The sequence below is a fragment of the Mirounga leonina genome, unplaced genomic scaffold (assembly GCF_011800145.1).
Source record: "Mirounga leonina isolate KUSES-001 unplaced genomic scaffold, KU_Mleo_1.0 Mir_154, whole genome shotgun sequence".
In the NCBI taxonomy this organism is placed as follows: domain Eukaryota; kingdom Metazoa; phylum Chordata; class Mammalia; order Carnivora; family Phocidae; genus Mirounga; species Mirounga leonina.
Window position 1 is genome coordinate 44,828,870 of NW_023270389.1, and position 6,847 is coordinate 44,835,716.

Sequence of the window (6,847 nt, forward strand, 5' to 3'; positions counted from 1 at the left end):
TTTATTTATTTATTTATTTATTTATTTATTTATTTATTTATTTATTTTAGGTAGAAGGAGAGAGAGTGCACGTGAACAAGGGGAGGGGGACGGACAGAGGGAGAGAGAGAATCTTAAGCAGGCTCCATGCTCAGCGCCAAGCCCCGGGTGGGGCTTGATCTTACAACTCTGAGATTGTGACCTGAGCTGAAATCAAGAGTCCAACACTTAATGAACTGAGCCACCCAGGTGCCCCAATGTCAATATCTTTAGATAAATAAAAATCACCAGTTTGGTATAGATTTCTACAAACTTACATAGAAACATATGTGCAATTATAATTTAGAATTAAATAAAAACTTATTTATAGTTACTTAGTTACCGAAATGAGGTGATGCTCTTTATATATTCTGTAATCTCTATTGTGATTTTTCATTTGGAATATTTCATTTAAATAAATATGTAAGTCTAGCTCAATGATAGTTCATTGTGTAAATGTAACCTAAATCACTTATCTACCAGCAATGTATGCCTGCTTGTTTCCCTACTTCTCAGTCACATTGGACATTTTCATATCTTTTTTTGAATTATTGTCATTAATTTCATTATTCATTTTATTTTATTTTATTTTATTTTTATTTATTTTTATTTTTTTATTATTTTTAAAATTTTATTTATTTATTTGATAGTGAGAGACACAGCAAGAGAGGGAACACAAGCAGGGGGAGCGGGAGAGGGAGAAGCAGGCTTCCTGCTGAGCAGGGAGCTCGATGCGGGGCTCGATTCCAGGACCCTGGGATCATGACCTGAGCAGAGGGCAGAGGCCTAATGACTGAGCCACCCAGGCGCCCCTATTTTTATTTTTATTTTTTGAAGATTTTATTTATTTATTTGACAGAGAGAGAGATAGCGAGAGCAGGAACACAAGTGGGAGAGTGGTAGAGGGAGAAGCGGGTTTCCCGCGAGCAGGGAGCCCAATGTGGGGCTGGATTCCAGGACACTGGGATCATGACCTGAGCCAAAGGCAGACGCTTAACGACTGAGCCACCAGGCGCCCCTCATTATTCATTTTAATATTTGGCAATTTAGGAGTCAAAATAAGTATCACATTCTGTGGTTTGATTTTGAAATCCTTAAAGAGAAAGATTATTTTTTCATGGACTTTTTGGGTATACACGTTCCCTTGTGAATAGGTTGTTCTTCTATTTTTATGTTTTGCTATTTGAGAAGGAAAATCTGTGTCCTAAGATGGCCGACCGAGCCAGTGAGAGAGTCCCAGTCCTTGCCCCGGGGCTCTTCCGGGTTCTTCTCCCTGCCCCGCTTCACACACGTGCCAAAAGTACCAAGTATGCGGAAGTAGAAGTGTATAAATTGCCCCCTTTGTGCTTGGGGCTCAGACCTTTGGAGACCACTCTCCTTTGAGCCTGCTGGCATTAAATAAACCTCCTGTCCTCCAAGATCTCTGAGTGCCGCTTGGTTCTTCCATCGGGCAATCCAGTCCAGGTTCTGTAACATTTGGTTCCCTGACTGGGAAACCCAACCTTGCTAGCCCATTGTTGCCACTGGTTTGGGGGCAACGGTGGGATGGTGATGGAACGAGGGATCCTAACGGAGAAGGCTCACCCTGCCTAATTTTCAGCAGTCTCCTGCCCTGGTCGGTCACCTCGGTCCGGCCCTGCTCCGCTGGACTGGAGGAGACTTGGCAGGTGAGGACCTGGTCCCGATGTCGGATTCCGGTAAGGACTGGGCCCCAGGACCCAGATAGGCCCACCCCCATTGGGGTGGATGGGGAGCCTGATCACCTCCCAGAGACCTCTTAGAGGTCTCACAGGTAGAGATTCCCAGGGAGGTAATGTAATAACTTCTGGAGTGTGAATGTGTGAGAGAATGTGCAGTCCCACCTGGCTTGCTCAAACGGACAGATTCTGTGACTCCACGGGCAGGCACCCTTAAGGTCCCCAGAAGCCTCTGGAGTCTGAGTGGGCCCGTCTGTGATTCTGTGGTGAATGGCATACGGTCTATGTCGGCATCGGAATAGTTTCCGATCATAAGTCACAAGGCTGAGACTGCTAAGGCTAAGCCTCACCTAAGCTCCTTCAGGACACGGCCAGACAGGCATCTGATTGGTCTTCTCATCTCAGGAGGCAACCCCCCTTGTCTGTCTCTGCACCACAACACACGGGGACATCACCATGGGGTCAGGGCAGAGTAAATCTACGGTTCTAGAGACCATGATCAAAAATTTCAAGAAGGTCTGGCCAAATTGCCTAAGCCCAGTCGTGTGTGAAATGCTTCAGCACACTTGATGGAGACAAAGTGGAGCAACCAAAATTGAGATCCTGAGACAGGCCTGGGGGTCTGGAAATTGTGGAGGTCGGAGGACCTGGGAGTCAAGTCGGCCTTCTCGAACAAGGCAAGAGCTCCAGCTGTTTAGGTTTAGCTTCACAAAGCACCTTTCCCTGTCATCTCTGGGTGGTGGGAGGTTGGGGCAAGCATCCCCCAGGGATGGAACAGGTCTCAGGTAGGGAGAGGTAGGGGACACTGCTTCTTCTGGAGAGGACTGGGGCAAAGAAGTCGGGGGAGGAAACCCACTAAAATGAAAACAGAGAAGGCGTCAGATCAAGAGCCAAGCTACTACACTGTTCAAAGGCAGATTCCGGTTGTCTGTCTGGGATAGGGCTGACATTGGCGATTTAAACAAGATACCCCAGGCCATACAGATCCTGCTGGTCCACTGGCCGCACTCTGAACAGCAAGGCTTAGACATTGTTTCCAGACCTCCTCTATAAGAGTCATCTGGGAGGACCTTGTTAAAAAGGCAACTATTTGGGGTATGGGGTAGCCAGGTGATGGGTATTATGGAGGGCAGGTGTTGTGATGAGCATGGGTGTAATACTATCTGGCCTATGCATACCCACTGAATCAAAATGGGTGGGATGGGGGGAATATCTCAGAAGCTGTGTGTTTAAAAAGCAACCCCCGGGGGCACCTAAGTGGCTCAGAAAAAAACTGTCAGACTCGGGATACCGAGCCTCATGGAAGAAGGTACAAATCTGCCAACAACAGGCCTGATACCTTGGTTTTCTCCTCACCCAAGGTTAAAGAGAGCTAAGGCCAGAGAGGAAAAGGATCATCGTCTCCCTGCCACAGCCCCAGACAAAAAGGGACCTACAAGAATTCCTGGGGACTGCAGGATTCTGCTGCATCTGGATCCCTGGGTTCTCGGCAATAGCAAGACCCCTTTATGATCTCTTAGTGGGACCAGATCGAGAACCCCCTGCCTGGACTGAAAAAGAAAAAGTAGTGCTCGGGCTACTCACCCAGACTGTTGGACCCTGGCAATGGCCAATTTCTTACCTGTCAAAGAAGCTGGACCCCGTGGCAGTGGGATGGCCACCATGCCTCAGAGTGCTGGCAGCCACAGTCCTACTCATCAAGGAGGTGGACAAACTTACCCTGGGGCAAGAACTCAAGGTCAAGGTCCCTCATACAGTTGTGTCCCTCATGAATGCACAGGGACACCACTTCCTTTCCAACTCTCGGCTAGCACAATACCAAGGGCTCCTCTCCGAAAACCCGTGGGTCATCCTCGAAACAGAACATTAAATCCAGCCACCTTTCTCCCCATGGAAGAGGAGGAACCAGACCGTGACTGTTCTGAGGTAGATGAAGAGGTCTACACGAGCAGTCCAGATCTGCGGGATCAAGCCATAAAGAATCAGAGCTCATGGGGCACCTGGGTGGCTCAGTCGGTTAAGCGGCTGCCTTCGGCTCAGGTCATGATCCTGGGGTCCTGGGATCGAGCCCCACGTCAGGCTCCCTGCTTGGTGGAGAGTCTGCTTCTCCCTCTCCCTCTGCCTGCCTCTCTGCCTACTTGTGCGCTCTCTCTATCTCTCTGTCAAAAAAAAAAAAAAGATTTAAAAAAAAGAATCAGAGCTCACGCTGTTCAGTGATAGCAGCAGTTACCTACAGGAGGGTGCCCGGAAAGCGGGTTATGCAGTACGCCTTCACTACTGTACATATACATGGGGCCATCTACAAGGAAAGGGGCCTCCTAACTGCAGCAGGAAAAGCTATCAAGAACAAGGAGGAGATACTGCGACTCCTCGAAGCCGTCTGCTTCCAAAGGAAGTAGCAATCCTGCACTGTAAGGGACACCAGAAAGGTGATGACCCCATAGCACAGGGAAATCATCTGGCTGCCAAGACCGCAGCCAGTGAGGACATGGACAGAGCCCCTTCCCTCACCATGGCCCTAACACCCCCGGAAAAAGTCCCTCCCGCCCAGTTACACTAACCCCAACCTCCCACCACCCAGAGACAACAGGGAAAGGTGCTCTGTGAAGCTAAAGAACCTAAACACTAAAAAGGAATGGGCCATGGCTGAGGGGGCCACCCTGACTGAAAAGGGATGGTGGATTATGCCAGATGGGCGCATCTTTGTTCCAACAGCAACTGGAGGGCATCTAGTCAAGAAAACATCAGTCAGCTGCCAGCACTATGCCGAGCAATGACTGAACGAAAAATAATGCTCGGTCTGCACCACGGCCCCCACCAGGTGTCCAGAGGATGGGAGCAACCCCCTTTGAAGAAGATCTAGAGGTAGACTTCACAGATGTTCCCCCGAGTAGGGGTTCAAATATCTCCTAATAACAGTATGCACATACTTTGGGTGGGTCGAAGCCTTCCCAACCAGGACAGAGCAAAGCCGGGAAGTAGCTAAAGTCCTCTTGCGGGAGATCGTGCCCCGGTTCGGCCTGCCATTAACAATCCATAGTGACAGTGGACCCGCATTTGTGGCAGACATTGTACAGCTCTTGACCAAATCTCTCAACATCACCTGGAGACTCCGCACCGCTTACCGGCCCCAAAGTTCAGGGAAAGGGGTTTTCGGGAGACTATGGAGTCAGGATGAACCCCGGCAAGTTGAGAACCCTATGTGAATTGGAATGGCCCACCTTTGATGTCAGGTGGCCTTCAGAAGGGACATTGGATGTCCCAATGACTCATCGAGTATGGCGAGTCATAACAGGAGAACCAGGACAGTTTCTGTACATTGATTCCTGGCTAGGAATTGCTCAGACCCTTCCCCCTGGGTGTGACTCACTTGCAATAGGCAGGGACAGGCCAGGGTCTTAATTGCCTCATCCAAGTGACCTAAAGAAAATCAGCAAAAGCCCCAGTCTCCACAAATCCTAGCCAGAGATCCCGAGGCTGAACCGAACCTGCCCCCCCGTACATAACCTCAAGACCGTCTACCACAGGCCATGGTAGACCTCATAGAATCCCTCTTCCAGACTCATCAGCCAACCTGGGAAGACTGCCAACAATTAAAGGTGCACAGCAGTACCTGGAAGAGCACGCACCAGTGGGAGTCACCAACCCTGCTGCCTGGGCTAATACAGCGGCACCCGAAAAGCACCCAGCTTGGGACTTCACCACAACCGAGGGACAGGCCCACATCCACCGGTACCAGGAGGCCCTCCTCTGGCGAATCCGGGTAGGAGCTAAGAAACCCATGAACGTGACTAAGGTATCCTCGGTCACGCAACAACCAGGGGAGTCCCCCAGGGACTACTACGAAAGACTATGTGAAGCCTACAGGATATACACTCCATTTGACCCCGAAGCACAGGAAAACCAACAGATGGTAAACACCTCCTTCGTGGCTCAGGCCGCCCCAGACATCAGGAAAAAACTTTAGAAACTAGAGGGTTTTGCCGGATGAACATCACCCAACTAATAGAGATTGCCAATAAGGTCTACATGAACAGGTAGGTCGCAGCTGAACAGGAAGCCAACAAAAAGATGGAAAAGTCAGCCTCCTCACCACTGCCCTGAAAGAAAAGGATAACACAAAGGTGGGGAGACCCCAACCACTGAAGGGGGGGAACGCAGAACCCCCTTGGCAGGGGATAAATGTGCCTACTATAAAGAGAAAAGGCATTGGAAAAAAGAATGCCCAGCCGCTACAAGGAAGAACCCTGAGAGGAGGACCTCATAGGCCTTGCAGAAATGGACTCAGCCTGAGGGGGACCGGGCTCTTTCCTCATTGGCCCCCATGAGGCCATGGTCAGAATGAAGGTGGAGAGCCAACCAGTGACTTTTATGGTTGATACTGGGGCCAAGCACTCTATTGTCACCTCCCCAGTGGCTCCTTTAAGCAAAAGGACTGCGACCATCCTTTGGGCCACTGGGACGACCATCCTTGGGGCCACTGGGATGCAGGCGATATAACAGCCCTTTTGCCAGGCTTACCAGTGTGAACTCGGGGGCCACAAGGTCTGACATGAATTCCTTTACCTGCCTGATTGTCCCATCCCTCTCCTGGGCTGAAACATACTCTCCAAGCTTAGGGCTCAGATAACCTTTGAGCCCACTGGACACACTAGCCTCTGACTGAACCCAAGGCAAGAGGAGATGGGGTCTCTGAGAAGTAGAGCGAATGAACCGCACCCTCAAGGGAACCTTAGCAAAGTTTTGTCAGGAGACTAACTTCCATGGCCGGATCTGCTACCCCTAGCTCTCCTGCATGCCCGCTGCACGCCCGGGACATCAGGTTTCTCCCCATTCGAATTAATATATGGACGGCCTCCCCCATGCTTGGGAAGCCTTCCAGGAAACTTGCATCAGGTTGGAGATAAAGGGATAAAGGAGCAGCTTCAGGCCCTAGGGGCCACCCTAAATAAATTATAAAAGTACACCTTTGAGAGGGGCCCAATCTCCTTAACGTCTCAGGTACACTCCTTCCAGACAGGTGACTCAGTTTGAGTCAAAGATTGGAAGAAAGAAGGAAGCTCATCATTCAGACGAGGAGCTGTGCCAGTGAAGAGTCCAGCCAGACTTCAAAACCCACTTCGGCTTCACCT